The following is a 17897-nucleotide window of genomic DNA, read 5'->3' as shown; positions in this document are numbered from 1 at the left end:
GAAATAACAGCTCTTCAATCCCACCCAGAGACTCTAGCAGCTATTCAAAAATATTATAAGCTTGCCAGACTCTTCCCACCTCCTCTCTTAAGCAACAAGTTTTTTGGCTTATTTTTTATTTAAACTCATGATTAAGTAAGTATATTATCAAATACAGAGGAGGGAGGGAAGTTTCTGTTGTAAATACTTCTCAAATACAGCAGTAGATAAACTCAGGTGCTACTCTTATTGACCAGAGAAAGATATGCTAGCAGTAAATCTCAGATCAATCTTTGATCTAGTAAGACCTCGTGTAGCACACTCAGTCTCTTTGATTCAAATGTGTTGAAAAAGTCACCACTGGGTAGGGAAAAAAACATGAGTTTACTATAATGATAGTACTGGAAGAGGAAAATGAACACAGCAAACAGCAGGCAGTGTCACTCTCCTCTTCAACTTCAATGATTATTTCACTCCTGCCAGCTTTACACTTCAAGCAAACTCCACTGGGAGAGCAGAGAGTAGCAAGTGGGGCAGAAAGATGAGGAGACCATCTTCCGGATTTGTGGCTCACTTCAACTGTCCTTGAACTCCCAGCATCATTATCTTTGTAATGGAAGTAGTTACGGGGGACCCAAGAGTTAAGACCATTTTCTGACTAATGCAGATAAATGGCATAAACTGCTGGTCATTTTGAGGTATACCATACAGATGTCGTGTTCTCCTTTTTACCTTCCACAGTTTGGAGGCATAGATGTCCTCCCCATTGATGCTCAGCCACTTCCCTGTGGCAAGAGACTTTCTTAGAAGATGGGAACGATCTTTAGGTGGTCTAATGTTCAAAAGACAATTGCCTCCCAATCTTACCATCTGAACCAGTTCCGACATTCTGGGATGGATAGTTATTTATTGCAATGTCAGATGTGTAGCAGCATCTTTGATCTCGACCTACTAGGTGCTTAGTTGTTCCCGTCAACTATGACAAGTAAAAATGTCTTCAGATATTGCCAAATGACTCATAAGTGGGCAAACTCATCCCTAGTTGAAAAATGCTGCTTTGGAATCAGAGGTCAGAATGAGAGAAATCTTGTTTGATGATTATTGCTGTCATCTAAGTTTCCTCCCCAAGGCAGGAGCCTGAGACACTACAGATGTATGTACAAATGAAGATAAAGGTGTAGCTTTTCTTCATGTGTCCACACTGCTCATCTGTATCAGTCACTTTGAAAACACAGAACTGGTAAAGATTTATTTCAGGATATTGGCTTAAGTGATTGTGGGGACTGACAAATCCCAAACTCATACAGCAGATCAGTAGGTTGCAAATTCTCAGGCAAGGCCTGATGTTGCAGTTTTGAGGGAGAAATTTTCTTCCTCAGGGAAACCTCAGATTTTCTCTTAAGACCTTTCAATTGATTACATGAGGCCTGCCCATAAGAACAAGGTAATCTCCTTTATTCCACAAAGCTGATTAGAAATGTTAACCACATCTAAAAGAAATTCCATCAAGCAACACCTAGATTAGTGTTTAAGTAACTGGATATCATTTCTTAGTCATGTTGACACATGAAACTATCATACCGTTCATACTTTTGAATTTCACAAGCTGTTTTGTATAAACATAGGAGATAATTATGACTATAAGTATTTCTTAAAAATAGAAATTTTGTACCTAGCAGTATTTAACAAAATTATAGGGTTTGGGAGACTATCAAGAACACGCAGTATTTAACAAAATTATAGGGTTTGGGAGTTTATCAAGAAAAATATACAAATGAGCTCATGAGGAGAGCATAGTGGCAAAAGCATGAACTCTCTGGAGTGAGGTAAGCCTGAGCCTGACTCCAATTCCAGCTCCTTCTGCGTAGTAATTATGTAACCCTGGGCAAATCACTTATGCCTGAATGTTTTGGTTTAGTTATATTTTAAAGAGGCATAATAATACTTACATCAAAGGCTTATTATGAAGTTGAAATGTGACATGTTGAAAATATCTAGACAAAGACTTATCCTATAACAGCAGTTATCATATTCTAGCTCTTTTCCAACTGTTTGTACTCTTGAGTTATTTTCACAAATCAATTCATGTAATTATCACAATAATCTTACCATGTCTTTAATGTTATTATTCCCATTTCAGATACAAAAAAAACTAGGGCTTAGAAAAATTAGTTCCCTAGCCGGGTGACCTTGACAGTTTTTTGTGCTCTCTATTCTCTATCAGTAATGTGTGACCTAACTTTTGCAAGTGAGCATTTGATCTCAAACTGCCAGACATCACAATCCAAGCCTTTGGCTTGAACACATATAAACGTCTAGATCAGGTGTCCAAAAACTATGGCCCAAAGGCAGCAGGCCAAATCTTGCCTGCCCTTGTTTTTGGATGGCTTGCAAGTTAAGATTTTTTTTTTTTACTTTTTTTGTAGAGTAGTTGAAAGAAAATCAAAAGAAGAATATGTTTTTTAACTTGTAAAAATTACTTAAAATTAAATGTCAGTGCCCATAAGTAAAGTTTTACTGGAACAGATCTGCATTCATTCATTTATGTATTATCTATGATTGTTTTCGTGCTCCAACAGCAGAGAGGTATAGTTGGTATAGAGACTGTAGGTGTAAAAACCACAATATTTGGTATCTTGCTCTTTATATAAAATATTTGCCAATCCTTGATCTAGTTGCCAACACTCCTAACTTTGGAATTTTATCTCTATTGTGTACATTTTGTGCATGTGTCTTGAGGAAAATAGCAATGTGTAAGGCTAAGAAAATATAAACTTGTCAAACAATAAGAAAATTACAAAGAGATACAGTTCACCACCTTGTTTGATACTGATAGCAAACTGCTAATATGATAGAAATACTGAGAAAAATGGTTAGCTAACACCATCTACTGAGAAAATCTGAGATTACAGAAGATGTGACAAAGCTATTTTCTTTCAATGATAGTACATCTCAGCGTCACCAGGATTCTTGGTTTGGAAATACAGATATCTTTCTGTACCAAATTCCTCACAGATTTTAATACAAACCAAAGTTCATTCCTGAGCACAATAACACCCATGTTCATTTACATTTCCTCATGCTTTATGTATTTAGTTCACAATGGTCGATATTATTATGTCTTAAGCAAAATAGACATGGTAGAGGATTACTGAGCTGTCAGAAAATTCATGATGTGTTTTTTTCTATGTTTTTCTGTACAAAAGTGCATCAAGACTTTTGTGATGACCCAATAGTCCACTGATGTATGCATTGATACCAGAGCGGTTTCAGGGCTTCATCCCAATCATATTAGGTCTCAGTAACAGAGGGCATTAGGCGACAGTTTTATGCAGAAACAAGAGACAGAATAAAGTACTTTAAAAGGTGAGAACAACAGGATCTGTGATGTGGGTGACAGGAAAAAATTTTATGAAATCCCCAAGTAGGGCATCTACTGCTGATTTTGCCAGATCTTATTGGCTCAGAAGTACAGGGGTGTGGTCTGAAGTCATTATAAATGTACCATGCATCTTCCAATAAAAATTATCAACTGCAGGGGCCAGCAGATGGTATAGTGGTTAAGATGCCAGACTCCCACATGGCCAACTGCGGTTTGAGTCCCAGACTCGGCAGCTTGAAACACACCAGGCAAGGCACATGTACGTGCATGCCTAAAATCTCAAAAGGAGAACAGAAGGGAAGGAATTATAGAGCAGCCATCCTCTCGGCAGGGGGAGGTCTCACTTTCTCTCTCTCTTTGTCTCTCCGAGGAATGCACACACCCTAGAGCAAAATAACCTCTCAAAAAAAAAATTATAAACTGCAAACAACTTTTTGTCCAACTTCTAGAGTATGTATGTTAGCATGTTATGTGTATATGCATGTGTGTGTAAATCTGAGTCCCTTCCAATGGCAGTCCTGAGACAGACTGTAGAGGGGAGAAGCTAGTTAGTAAAGGTGAGAGGAGGTAGTAGCAACAAAACTAGTTGATCAGTAATACTGGTTAGCACGGCCGATTTTTCGTTCTAATGTGGCAGAAGCTATCATGTGCAATACCAGACAGTAGACATCATTATTAAGGTCACACATTACTGATAAAGAAGCTAAAGCATAGAGAGCATGAAAAATTGTTAGAGTTGCCCAGTTAGTAAATGGTAGAACTGTCCAAGACATAAATCCATCTGACCTCAAAGTCTATGCTTTTTTCATAATAATCGGCTGCTAGGCAGGCACATGCACACATGCATAAACATAAAATTATCACAATAGGGCCAGGTGGTGGCAGAGTGGTAGTGCAACTGTGCCCACATCAGAAAGGGCCTGGGTTTGCATCTTGGGAACTCCCAGAGACTGCTAGATATGCACTTGCATGCCTGTGGTCTGGGCTGACTAAGACAGACGGGGTCTTGGGAATCCTATGGAGCATGCCTGTCTCTCTGTCCCTATGTGTCTCTCTCTCAAGAAAAAATAATTAATAAACTTTTAAAAAGCTCTAAATACTAAAATATTTTCCTATTTATTGAGCACTTTGTAAGGCCAATAATACATAGCATCTGGTGCATAGATGTATATATACACAATCACGTGCCATGTGAAGTTGTGTCAGTCAACTACAAACTGCATATACAACAGTGTTCTCATAAGGACTAAATAGGTTTAGGTGCATAGTAGGCTATACCATTCAGATTTATGTAGGTGCACTCTATGATATTCACAGAATGATGAAATTGCCTAATGATGCATTTCAGGATGGATCCTTGTCAGTAAGCAGAGCATGGCTATATTCTTTCTTTGCTTAATTCCCCTGCCACTATAGCTCTGAAAATAAGCTAACTTCCATTATTACCTCCATCCTACTAAGGAGAAAATAGGTTCTAAGAAGTTGAATCATGGAGCCAGCAGGTGGCGTGATGGTTAAAATGCTGGATCCCACTTGGCTGACTGCAGTTCAAGTCCTGGACTTGGTCCATTGAAAATAACACCAGGTGCATCTATGTTTGTGTCCAAAATCTTGAGGGGAAAATGGGCGAGAACGAACTGTGGCTCATTCTCACTTTCTCTCTCACATCGTCTCTCTCTCTCACTCGTGCCCCCTGGCAAAAATCAAAACAAAACAAAATAAAAAAATAAGAAGAAGTTAAATGGGGACCAGCAGATAGTGTATTGGCTGTGTCGCTGGATTCCCATGTAGTCAACTGCAGTTCGAGTCCTGGACCCAGTGGCTTAAACTAATGCCAGATGCATGTGTGTGTGTGCCCAAGATCCCAAGAGGAGAATGAAGGAGGGATTGTGGTGGGCCATCCCCCATGGGGGGTCATTTCTTACTTTCTGTCTCTCTCTCTCTCTCTCCATCTTTCTGGTAAGCACAAGTGCCTTATAGCAAAAACCTTTCCAAATAAAGAAGTTAAATGGCTTTCTCAAGATCACTCAGCTAGTATGTACAGTATAGATTTAAACTCTAACTCTGTCTAGTATATCAAAGGAATTTCGATATTTATAGACCGATTTACAGCAATCATTGATAAAATGTCCATATCCTAGGTATCCTGTGAAATATCAAGATGAGTTTGTGATTTAAACCTTAAGATTTCAACCTCAACCTACAGTTTGGCTGTAAAGTTCATGAAAGATCTTGAACTAGAACCACAGAACTAGCCACTACTGTATTCCTGAACCTCAGAAACTAAGTGACATAAAATTAAAAGCTGATACATTTGGTATAATTTGTTATATAACAATAGTAGCAGAATAAAGAATTTTGTTTTTAATACATTCACATTACCCTGTTTTAAAAGGCAATGTTTTGTTTATTTGTTTGTTTGTTTGAGATATTTTTTGCTATAAGGCGCTGGAGAGACAAAGAAAGATAAAGAAACAGAAAACAAGAAATCACTCTCCCCCCCCAGGGGTGATGGCTATGCTGCAATCCTATCTTTTCCATTCTTGTATGGGATCTTGGGCATGTACCCACATGTACCTGGCATGAATTTGAAGCCACCAGGTCCAGTACTTGAACAGCAGTTGATCATATGGGAGTCCAGAGATGTAACTGCTATGCAATCTACTGGCCCCCTCTAAAGATACTGTTAATATGAAGCATTCACTTTCTTATGGGCTATCTAAATGCAAGAAATAGGACAGTCAGTACATTCTATTTCAATATTCTATAAGAAATACTTCTGAATCATCATCTTTTAAGTCCGCTACTCTCCCTATAGTCTCTCTGTAGTTCCCTAGCTTTCTTGCCAATACAGTGAATGGATTGACTTCAGCCTCCTCTAATGAAGGGCACATCTTAAGTAAGGACGTGTTACTCCTTCTTATGTCTGGTACTCACACCTTGACTATGCAACCAAATGTACAGGCACACAGAAAACCATTTGTTCATCCCACATAGTAAAACTGCAATCTCTGCTGGCCATGATACACTATCATAGAGTCTCTCAGTCTCTTCCTTATATTCTAAGGCAAAAGAATATCTTCCATTGTCCTCTCTAGACATTTTCTTTCCAGTCAGTCTCATACATAGCTGTATGTTTTGTTATCACTAATTATTATCATAATCCAAATGTATTGCTGAGGCTAGTCGGGATGGTATAAAGTTCAATCAAAATGATAAGAACGTGGGACCAGCAGATGGCATAATGCTATGTCGCTGGACTTCCACGTGGCCAACCACACAGTTTGAGTCATGGACCTAGTGGCTTGAGACTCATGCCAGGCATCTGTGTGTGTGCATTCCCTAAATCCTGAGAGGAGAATGGAAGAGAAGAGATTGTGGCATGGTCATTGCCCCTGGAGATGAAAGTGATTTCTCACTTTCCTTCTCTCTGTATCTTTCTGTCCAGGTATAAGGCACTGGTGCTTATGATACCACCATTGCTATGGTCACCACCACCCAGGTCTCCTATGCAGCTCAGTCTGTACATGGCAATCAGAAGCTTAGCCAGCTTAGGGCATCAGTCTGCGGCTACTGCACCTGCAATATTACAAGGTGGTAACAAACCCACTGAGACTAGTCAACCTCAATCTAGCACAAGGCGTAACAACCAGCACAGCCTAGGATATGGGCAGAGTAATTACATTTATCACCAGGTACCTGGAAGCTACCACAAACAACCAGTCACTGCACCTCCATCTTATCCTCTTACCAGCTATTCATCTACACAACCCACTAGTTATGATCAGAGCAGTGTTACTGTCTGCAGAACACCTATGGGCAACTGAACAGCTATGGACACCAGAATAACTATGGTCAACAAAACAGGTATGGGTAGCAGTCTCCCACTAGTTATTATCCCTGCCACAAACTGGATCTTACAGACAGACTTCAAGTCAATATAGCCAACATAACAGCAGTATGGGCAGTAGAGTTCATTTCGACAAGACCACCCCAGTAGCATGAGTATTTATGGGCAGGAGTCTAAAGAATTTTCCAGACCAGGAGAGAACTAGAGCATGAGTGACCCTGATAACTGGGGCAGAGGAAGAGGGGAATTTGATTATGGAGGCATAAACAGAGGTGGGCAGGGAGGAGGATGCAATGGAATGGGCACTGGAGAGTGAAATGGTTTCAATAAGCCTGGTGGACCCATGGATGAAAGACAAGACCTTGATCGAGGCTCATCCATAGATCCAGATGAGGGCTCCGACCACAATGCAATTTATGTGCAAGGATTAAATAACAATGTGATTCTATATTATCTGGCATACTTCTTTAAACAGTGTGGGATGGTTAAGATGAACAAGAGAACTAGGCAGCCCATGAGCCACATCTACCTGGACAAGGAGGCAGGAAAGCACAAAGGTGATACCACAGTGTCCTGTGAAGACCCACTGACTACCAAGGCTGAGATGGAGTTGTTTGGTGGGAAATATTTTCAGGGAGCAAATTTAAAATTTTAAATAACTTCAGAGGAGCTTATATTTTCAATAACAAAGTCCCCGTGATTCCACTTTGTTTATATACAATGCCATTCATTCATGTTACCTACACAGCTCATGGTAATTGAGTTTGCTGACCCCTATCCTAAATAATATCTTGTTTCCTAATTTCTTAAAGAGGGTTACTTTGGTGTCCTCCACAAAAGTTTTAGAAAAATTTCTGCCAAAATGTATCCCACATATCACAAACCCTTTTCTGTAAGGGCCAAATAGTAGCTATTTTATGCTTACAGACAATAGTATATGTTGCAGCTACTCAACTGTGCCATCATAACATGCAAATAAGTAGATATGATTATAGTCCCATGAAACAAAAGAAAAATAAGTCAGTTTTTGGTACAGCTATGGTGGCATAAGCAAGAGGGTACTACTGTGTGGTGTCTGAGGCTGCAGAGAAAGCCTGGATTCAGTTACTAGTGCAACCTATACAGACTTGGACTCAGTGAAGTGCACCAGCAGTCCTAGCTAACTGTGAGGCTAGGACAAGAGAATCACAATGTGGAGAGACCAGTGAAAAATACTTATTTTTGACCGGCCATCAACCAGTGGCATAGTGCTTAAGGTGGCTGGATCCCACATGGCCAACTGCAAGGTTCAAGTCTTGAACCTGGCAACTTGAAAAACATACTTGGGTACATGTGTGCACACACCCAAAATTCTGAAAGGAGAAATGGAGATTGGATTATGGCATGCATACCCTTTGGGGAGTGCTTTCTCATTTTTGTCTTTTCCTCTCTGTCTAGTGAGAACATATGGCCTCTAGCAATAAAAAGAAAAAAGAGAGAGAAAGAAAAATATCCATTTCTCTCTTTTCCTCTCCCCCTTTCTCCTTTTCACACTTCCTCTCTCTAACAAAAGAAAAGGAGTAAAAAGGAAAGGAAAATAAAAGGAAAGAAAGAAGAGAAGAAAGAGAAGAGAAAAGAGAAGAGGGGAAAAAGAATAAAAAAAAGAAAAAAGAAAAGAAAAAAGAAAAAAAGAAAAGAAGAGAAAAAAAAGAAAAAAAAAGAAAAGAAAAAGGAAAAGAAAGGAAAGGAAAGAAAAAGGTAAAAGAAAAGAAAAAAGAAAAGAAAAGAGAAAAGAGAAAAAAATAGTGGTTAAGGGAGCCAGATCCCACATGGCCAGCCAGAGTTAGAGTTCTGACCCCTGTGGCTTGAGGGATGCCTAGTATGTGTGCATACATGCCCCACATTACAACAGATGGAAAAAACATAGATGAAATTGCAATGTGAATATGCCCCATGGGAGGCTGCGTTATCTCTCACTTTCTCTCTCTCTTTCTGGCAAGTATACATGCCCTCTGGCAGTTAAAAAATATCTTAAAAACTAAACAAAAGAAAAGTCTGTGGTGGAAAGCTGATTATGACCAAAAGGGCTGTCTTTATAACACCAAATAATCTCACACTGTCTCATTTAATACATGTGACTTTGAGAGCAGCTCATTGTGGTGAACTTTCTATCCAACAATTCTAGAGGTTCAAATATAAATAGTTGATGAACTTACACCATTAAATCTGATATTTTGATTTCTAACTCCTAATTATGTGCCCAAGTCAGTGTTCTCTTTTTTAATTTGTTTCATCACTTAAGTATCTCTCAAAAATCTCCTGATTAAAAATAACTTTCTGTCCTGGGAGTACTTTTTGACCCTTATTACTATATAACTGTATAACATGAAATGCCATGCTCCATTCATCACTGAGGATGATGACTAATAAAATTTAATGAGACTCACACAAGAGTGACTCATCTGACCCAGAAATGCCAATGAAAGAGTAGAAATTTTTCAAACTTGAAAACTTTTACTTCTTTGAATGTATATGTAGAAGTGGTGCCTTCTAATGTATATCCTCACCTATGAATTCTGCATGCTTCTGGAAGGGAGAAATTGTTGAACACTGTTTTCTGATTCTCCTACTCAGGAAAGCCAGAAGTCCAGGTATCTGGGTTTTAAGAGGTTATAGACCCTGGGGTCATTAGCACTACGTGATTTTCCTTTCACATTCACCCTTCTCACCCTGTACCCCCATCTGTTCCTAGAAAAGCTATTATGATTTTAGTTTTGCCTTATTCCTTCTCTCCTGAAATTTGAGATATGGCTCATCAGGTAACCTTACCTCTAGACTTTTACTTTTCGGTATTACAAACCTTGGAACAGAAAATTCCTCAAGATACATAGCTATGTAACTGTTGTTTTAATTCCCCAATAGACAATGGTTATAAAGAGGACAGTGTGCTTAGAGACTAACTTAATATGAGCTGCAATTATTGCATTTAGCTCTCTCTTAATGCTAAGGGATCAGAGAGTATAAGAGGGTAAGTACCTTTGGGTATGAGTAGAGTAACAATGCCCTCTTCAAGGAGGCAGAGTGAGAACTTATAAGTAAGAGACCCAGACAGTATAACTAATATATGCTTGCTTTTTGGGAATAGTGTTACAGCAGCCAGAAAAATATAGGAGACCAAATTAAAATTTGAACTGCAGATAAACAACAAATACTATTTTAGTATAATTTATCACAATTATTGTGTGGAACATACTCATAGTAAAACATTATTTGCATTTGTCTGAAACTAAAATGTAAATGATCAGCCCATTATTTGCTGAATTTATGTAATGGTTAATTTTGTGTGTGTGTGTGCTTTTTGCTTTAGGATGAATGTCAGAGAGACAGAGAAAGAAGGAAAGTGAGAAAGCACTACCAAGAAGGATGAACACACTGAATCCCTTCTCTTCCATTATCCTTTCAGGATTTGGGGCACTCATGCACCACACTAGGCATGATTGTTCAAGCTGTCAGGTCTGGAACCGGTACCATGCAGTCAGGCATGTGGGATCCAGCCACTTTAACCTCCACACCTCCGGGCCCAAAATGGTTAATTTTATGTGTCAATTTGACAGAATCACTGGGTGTCCAGATATTTGGCTAAACATTATTTTGGGGTGTCTGTGAGGATGTTTCTGGTGACATTAGTAATTGCGCCAATGGACTTAATAAAATAGATTTCTCTCTCCAGTGTGGGTGACAGTCATTCAACCTACTGACTAGAACAAGTAGTGGAGAAAGAAAGAGCTCACTCCAACTCACCCCTCTGCCTCTCTGTTTGATATGCAACATTGGTTTTCTGCCTTTGGACTGAGATTTAAACTATAAGCTTTTCTGTTGCTCAGATCTTCAGACTTAGACTGGAACTATATCATTGGCTCTCTTGAGTCTATAGCATGCAGTTGGCAGATTGTGAGGCCTCTGCATCTATATTCACATGAGCTAACTCCTAAAAATAAATATATCTAGCTATCTCTATTTATCTATCTATCTCTATCTATCTATCATCACTTATCTGTTTCTCTGGAGAACACTGACTAATACCATGTGGTAATCTTAGCTACAGTATAAATACTCTAGTGGCATCTAAAAAGTACTCACACCCTATCTCCTTATATATTTTGGGTTGTTGGAAAAATGACACATTTTTGTATTGAAATACATAGAAAAATATGTCAGGATTTTTCCAACAATCCAATAGTGCTAGTTACCATGTACTCTTTTCCCTCTCTGCCCAACTGATCATTCCTGCCTCATTATAGAGGAACAGAGAACTGTCTCTCAACTTACTATATCCTCTTTTCCCAAGATCTGTAAGTAAATAGCTTTGAACTTATTTCCTATTGTGTTGGTGTATTGAAATTTTGCCTCCAACTGAAGAACCAGAAACTGCTTCAAGTCAGATATTTTCTAAAATGCAATGAGGAGCACCTGATTTGTCTCTCAGTGCAGAGCAATGGCCAGACAGGCATAAACTGGACACAGGTCAGACAAGAGCAGCAAGGTCATCTGCCAGTACTAACAAATTTTCTGTGTAAAGGACCTCTTAGTTGTGATGAACAACTAGGCATTAGACTGTCTACCAGGTAAAAGAAGTATCCCATGAAAGGACACTTTAAACATCTAGCTCCCTTTCATTTTCTGTTAGGGCAGATGTTACAGTTTGGATGATGGTTTGTCCCCTAAGGTTCGTTTTTGAGTTTGGATGTTCCCCATGTGTTGGGAATTGATTGTATTGTAAAGATGCTAAGTTGAAGCGTAAGCCCTTCATGGTATCCCAGGCAGGGACCTTTGGGTGTGATAAAGTCATTAGGGTGGGGACCCTATGACTGAGTTCTGGTGGATATGTAGGAAGAAGCAATGAGGTCAGAACAAGAGACATGCTATTAGGTGGCACTGAGCAGCAATGTTGGGTAGATGCAGCTCCTTCTTTGAAATCATTCTGCTCCCTTGGCCCATGAACTATGGGCCTATATATAATAGGAGGATGATCCCTATGATATCCAAAATTTATTCAGGGTCATTATTTCATTGTCTTGGGCACACATCTGGGCTTCTGTTCAGATGGTTGACGATTATCTCAATGAATAGAATCTGGCTTCATTTGAAATGGCAAATGCACAGGAATTTTTTTATCAAGTGATTACTTGGTCACACCGTTTTTCCTTTTTCTAAGCAGAGTGTATCATTTTTCTTTCTATAACTAAGAAGAAAAGTTTTCAGTTTTTTCTTTTCTTTTCTTTTTTTCAGTATTCATACATTAAATCACTATACATCATTTAGATTGTAAAGAGACTTTACCCAGCATAATATACACCTCCATCTAGTGTAGTTGAGACTATTATGCACATACTTGTCAACAGATAATAAAGTTTATCTGTGTCCCACAAGTGTCTTACATCTCCATTTTCCCCCCAGATTTTCCTATGCTCCTCCCCTCCCACACTCTCTGTCCACTTTGTCGCTAGTATCCATTACAATTTTTAATACGTTTATATTCTAAAGTCTTTCAGTCTCTATCATAGAGTGTGGACAGTCGGTATATATTAAGTGGAGACATACAATGTCTCTCTTTCATAGCCTGACTTGATTCACTCAGCAACAAATCTTCCATATTCATCCACTTTCTATCAAATTCCAGGGCCTTGCTGTCTTTTATGGCTGAATAGTATTCCATGGAGTATATGTGCCACACCTTTTCAATCCATTCATCTGTTTGTGGACTTTTGGGTTGGTTCCATGTCTTAGAAATCGTGAATAAGGATGTAATGAAAATAGTAGTGCAAGCGCTTTTCTGACTGAGTGCTCTCCTGTCCTTTGGGTAGATACCCAGGAGTGGAGTTGCTGGATCATATGGTAGTTTTATTTGAAGGTCTTTGAGGAACCTCCATCTCGTTTTCCACAGTGACTGGACCAATTTACGTTCCCACCAACAGTGTAGAAGTGTTCCCTTTCACCACATCCCCTCCAGCACTTATCATCATTTGTTTTTTTAATCTTCATGATTCTGACTTGGTTTAAGTGGTATCTCATTGTGATTTTGATCTGCATCTCCCTTACTATGAGGGATGTTACGTATTTTTTCATATAATTTTCAGCTGTTTGTATGTCTTCCTTAGAGAGTTGTCTATTCAGCTCATTTTCCCACCTTTTAATTGGGTTAATTATTTTCTTCCAGATAAGCTGCTTGAGTTCTCTGTGTATTCTGGTTATCTGTCCGTTATCTGAGGCACAGTTAACAAAAATTTTCTCCCATTCTGAGAAGTTTTCAAATTTTTAAGTTTTGTTTTCCTTGATAAACAATTCCATCTTTAAGCCATTTCTCTCTTACATTTTACTATAAGCAGTTAAGGAAAAGTAGGTCAACACTTTGCTCAGTTATTTCACATCCAAATAAAGTCATCCTATAGGGTATTGGTTCCAAGATCCCCCATGAATACCAAAATCCACAAATGCTCAAGTCCCTCATGGTCAACCCTCCCTATCCATGGGTTCCGCATCTGTAGAAATTTGATCCTCACTGGTTGAACCTGCAAATACAAAAACCCTTGGATACAAAGGGATGATTGCATTCAATTTTATAATTTGTAAGTTCTTTCACAAAACATTAAGACATGAACATGATTCAGCCAAAGACCCTTTGGAGAAGGATTAGAGAAGGATTTACAGTATAAATTTTGGGTTGTCGGGGAAGTCATGATGCATTTTTTGCATAGAAAAACATGCCATGAATAAAAAAAAGAAAAAAATTAAAAGAAGAAAATAAAGAAAAATAAGCCATGACCTTCTCAATGACTTAAAAGTATCAATTTTCAGTAGTTTACTGGGGTCTTTCTTTCAGGGACCTTGGTTTCCCTTTCTTATTGAAAAGTTTCTGAATCTACAAGTTGACTGCATCCTGGAAATTGATCAAGGAACTATGATTTGTAGTTTTTATAATTGGAAGTAAGCTTTTGTTCACTTGACCTGGAAGTTCTCTGCTTATAAAGGTCAAGTAATAGTTTCACTTCTAGAAACATTGTTAATGGTATAAATGTGCCTCCCCTAATTCATATGTTAAAACCTAATCCCTAATATGCTGGTATTAGGAGGTGGGACCTTTGGGAAGTTCCTTAGTAGTAAAGGCACTTCGGGATTGGTGTCCTTAAAAAAGAGACCAGATCGAATTTGTTTGCTCCTTTTCACCATGTGAGGATACAGTAAAAAAGGAACCATCTATGAGGAAGTAGGCACTTACTAGATACCACTCATCTTGATCTTGGACTTCTTAGCCTTTAGAACTGTGAGAAACAAATTTCTGTTGTTAATAAACTCCTCAAGTTATGACATTTTGTTATAGCAGCCCAAAGACTAAGACGAATACCATGATTTAGCATGCCACAGGTATGCATGAGTCAGACTGTTCTAATTGATGCTTTGACTCTGCTGTTCATTACAATAACCATGCCCATCATCCATTTGGCAGTTAAGTGCCATCACTTGGCACTTGGTACTTGTGTTTCTGGAGTCCAATTCTTTTGTTGCTTTCAAACGTTCCAGTTGAGTGACTGTGGCTCCCACTGGAAGGTCTGGTCTGCAGAGAAGAGTGATCATGGAGCATTTTAAGAATGGTGAGGCTTGTGTCACAAATTTATTTCTCAAAAAATTCATAAAGGATATGTATTCTAGAACCTTCTTCATTAGGCTAGGTCTTAAATGGCAAATTCACTCTAGTATACCCATTTTCCTGAGTCTAAATTCCCTTTCTCTACCTTAAACCAAAAAATTGGACATTTCCACTTGCTCATTGTAAGCAATAATTAGGTCCATGTTTAAAACAATCCACTGAATAAATTGTTAGTGCCCTTTCTAATTCCCTAATCTGCTCTTCAAGTGAAGGATCTATGCTTAGTTAAGTCTATATCAGTAAACTTGGCCAGATCTAACTTCATATTCCTTTCACCACTATCCTATACCCTTACTCCCCATTCCCACACATTTTCTATTATATTTCTGCTGTGTAAATAAGAACACACAAGTCATCTTTTAGAGTTGAGCATACCTCAGAAGTCACACTTTATAACTCACGTTTGGTTCCTGATGGGACTCAAGTATAGCTGTAAGTCTAGAAGCAAAGGGAGGTGTTTGGGGAGATTCCTGATGAAAGTCAGTATTGTCTTGCATGGTAATTGCCTCAAAGGAAGCAATTAACATTTTCTCAAGCAATACATAGTCAGTCCTCTCATATAAAGATAAATACACAGAGACCACTGAAGTGAAAGACTGCTATTAAAGAAGGTATGATACTCCTGTCACTGGGGTTTAGAAGGTTAATTACAGTAGATGTTGGGAAGCTATCTCCACTGGGAGTGAAAATATCTCTCCCACTGGCAAAGAAGAATCATACGAGTTCAGGGGACAAATGTCTCCAGCTTCATCAGGGTTTTCCCACACATCCCCATTCCAATCTACAAGATCCCATTTTTTCCCAATCAATTCACTCAACTTAACACTCAATGCCTTATAAAGTTGGGAGTTTGAATGGTGTTGTTATTCATCAAATCACAGCATAAATTTCTTCATTTGACTTCTCAGCAGTTTCTGCCCTGTGCCTACAATGGATACAATTCCTGCTTGGAGCACACCCAGACACTCAGGTAGTTTAAGTGATACTTGGACCTGAGAATGTGAATCCCTGAACTCATCCTTCCCTTTTACCTCTTTGTCCAGTAACATTCAGATCAACCAATCTTTGCTATTGTATTTATTAGTTTTTATTTTTATAAAATGTATCATATGCAGAGTCATTAGCTCTTTGATTCTTATAAGCAGTTGATTAGGTATATCCAATGCAGATAGTTTGCATACTTCTATAAATAGTTTATGCCATGGATTATCAGTACTTTTCTTATTACTAGAAGTAGTGTAATTAGCATCTTTAAAACTAATTACAGTCTGGTTCTTTGTGCAGCTGCAGCGGTGGCCCCAGGAAGATAGCCGCCCTGGCCGGTTTCCAGTCTGTGGCTCCCAGCGTTTGCGCTGGAGCTTCGGGAGGGGCGGGCGTGGTGGCTGCCCTGGGCCCAGGCAGGACTCCAGGGCTTCCCGTACTCATGGGTCCGGCGCCGGGTCAAGGGTTGTACCGCTCCCCAATGCCCGGAGCCCTATCTGTGCAAAGAAAAAGAAGATGGCTGACAAAATTCTACCTCAAATGATTTGTGAACTGGTACCAGAATCCCAGGCCTATATGGATCTCTTGGCTTTTGAAAGGAAACAGAACCAGACTGTCATGCGGAAAAGATCGGAAGCTGCAAATTTTCATTTCTAACACTTTCAATCTGGCTAAGTCAGATGCGAGGATGGGGAAGGGACGGTGGCTTCCTGGGAGCTTTGGGTAGAAGGACGACTCCTGGAGGATTCTGCCTTATCCAAATATGATTCCACCAAACAAAAGAGGAAGTTCTCTTCCTTCTTTAAGTCCTTGGTGATTGAACTGGACAAAGACCTGTAATGGGTCAGACAACCATCTGGTAGAATGGCACAGGACCGCCACTACCCAGGAGACTGATGGTTTCCAGGTGAAGCGGCCAGGAGACATGAATGTACGGCGTACTGTCCTACTGTTGCTGGACTACCAGCCTCCCCAGTTCAAATTAGAACCTCGCCTGGCTCGGCTCCTAGGCATCCACACCCAGACTCGTCCAGTGATCATCCAAGCACCGCGGCAATATATTAAGACACACAAGCTCCAGGACCCCCATGAGCGGGAGTTTGTTATCTGTGATAAGTACCTCCAGCAGATCTTTGAGTCTCAACGTATGAGGTTTTCAGAGATCCCATGCGCTGCTTATGCCGCCAGAGCCCACCATCATTAATCATGTCATCAGTGTTGACCCAAAGGATCAGAAAAAGGCAGCTTGTTATGACATTGATGTGGAAGTGGATGATACTTTGAAGACCCAGATGAATTCTTTTCTGCTGTCCACTGCCAGCCAACAGGAGATTGCTACTTTAGACAACAAGATCCATGAGACAATAGAAACTGTCAACCAACTGAAGACCCAGAGGGAGTTCATACTGAGCTTTGCCAGAGACCCTCAGGGTTTCATCAATGATTGGCTTCAGTCTCAGTGCAGAGACCTCAAGACCATGACCGACGTGGTGGGTAACCCGGAGGAAGAACGCCGAGCTGAGTTCTACGTCTAGCCCCGGGCCCAGGAGGCTGTGTGCCAATACTTCTACTCCAAGGTGCAACAGAGACGGCAAGAATTAGAGCAAGCCCTGGGAATCTGAAATACATAGGGCCTCTCCACAGCCCTGACCTGCTGCACCGATTCCTAACTGGACCCTGTGCTGCTTGCCCCGTAGCACCTGCCTTGGTCTTGCTTGGGGCCTTCCAGGGGATGCTGTGGTTCAAGGACAACACGAGAATGAAGAGGGTCTCACATTTCTGTCTCACAAGACACCTGTTACCCTCTTCTCCCCCTATCTCTTCCCACCCCCAGCTACATACTTTGCCCCACAAAGTTCCCATGTGCCTCGCCTCTCCCCTGGTCTACGTAGGACCTCTAGGTAGTGTTAGAGAGGAACCCGTAGTGGTAATCAGTGCTCTGAATGGATTGGGCCCAAGGCCAGATGGTCTTCAAGGGGACCAGCCACACTGATCCTGCCCTTCAGCGACCCAGGAGCTGG

General features: G+C 40.0%; 2 pseudogenes; both read left to right on the top strand.

Annotated features, from left to right (window-relative positions):
- The first annotated feature begins 957 nt into the window (after positions 1 to 957).
- LOC102495446 (RNA-binding protein EWS pseudogene) lies at positions 958 to 7866 on the top strand (annotated as a pseudogene).
- A 6752-nt stretch (positions 7867 to 14618) lies between these two features.
- On the top strand, positions 14619 to 17544 carry LOC102495036 (SWI/SNF-related matrix-associated actin-dependent regulator of chromatin subfamily D member 1 pseudogene; annotated as a pseudogene).
- The last annotated feature ends 353 nt before the right edge of the window (positions 17545 to 17897 follow it).

Source organism: Tupaia chinensis, unplaced genomic scaffold (genome assembly GCF_000334495.1).
Source record: "Tupaia chinensis unplaced genomic scaffold, TupChi_1.0 Scaffold144426_1, whole genome shotgun sequence".
In the NCBI taxonomy this organism is placed as follows: Eukaryota; Metazoa; Chordata; class Mammalia; order Scandentia; family Tupaiidae; genus Tupaia; species Tupaia belangeri.
The sequence above is the reverse complement of the archived record's forward strand: the minus strand, read 5'-3'. Positions and strand labels throughout refer to the sequence as shown.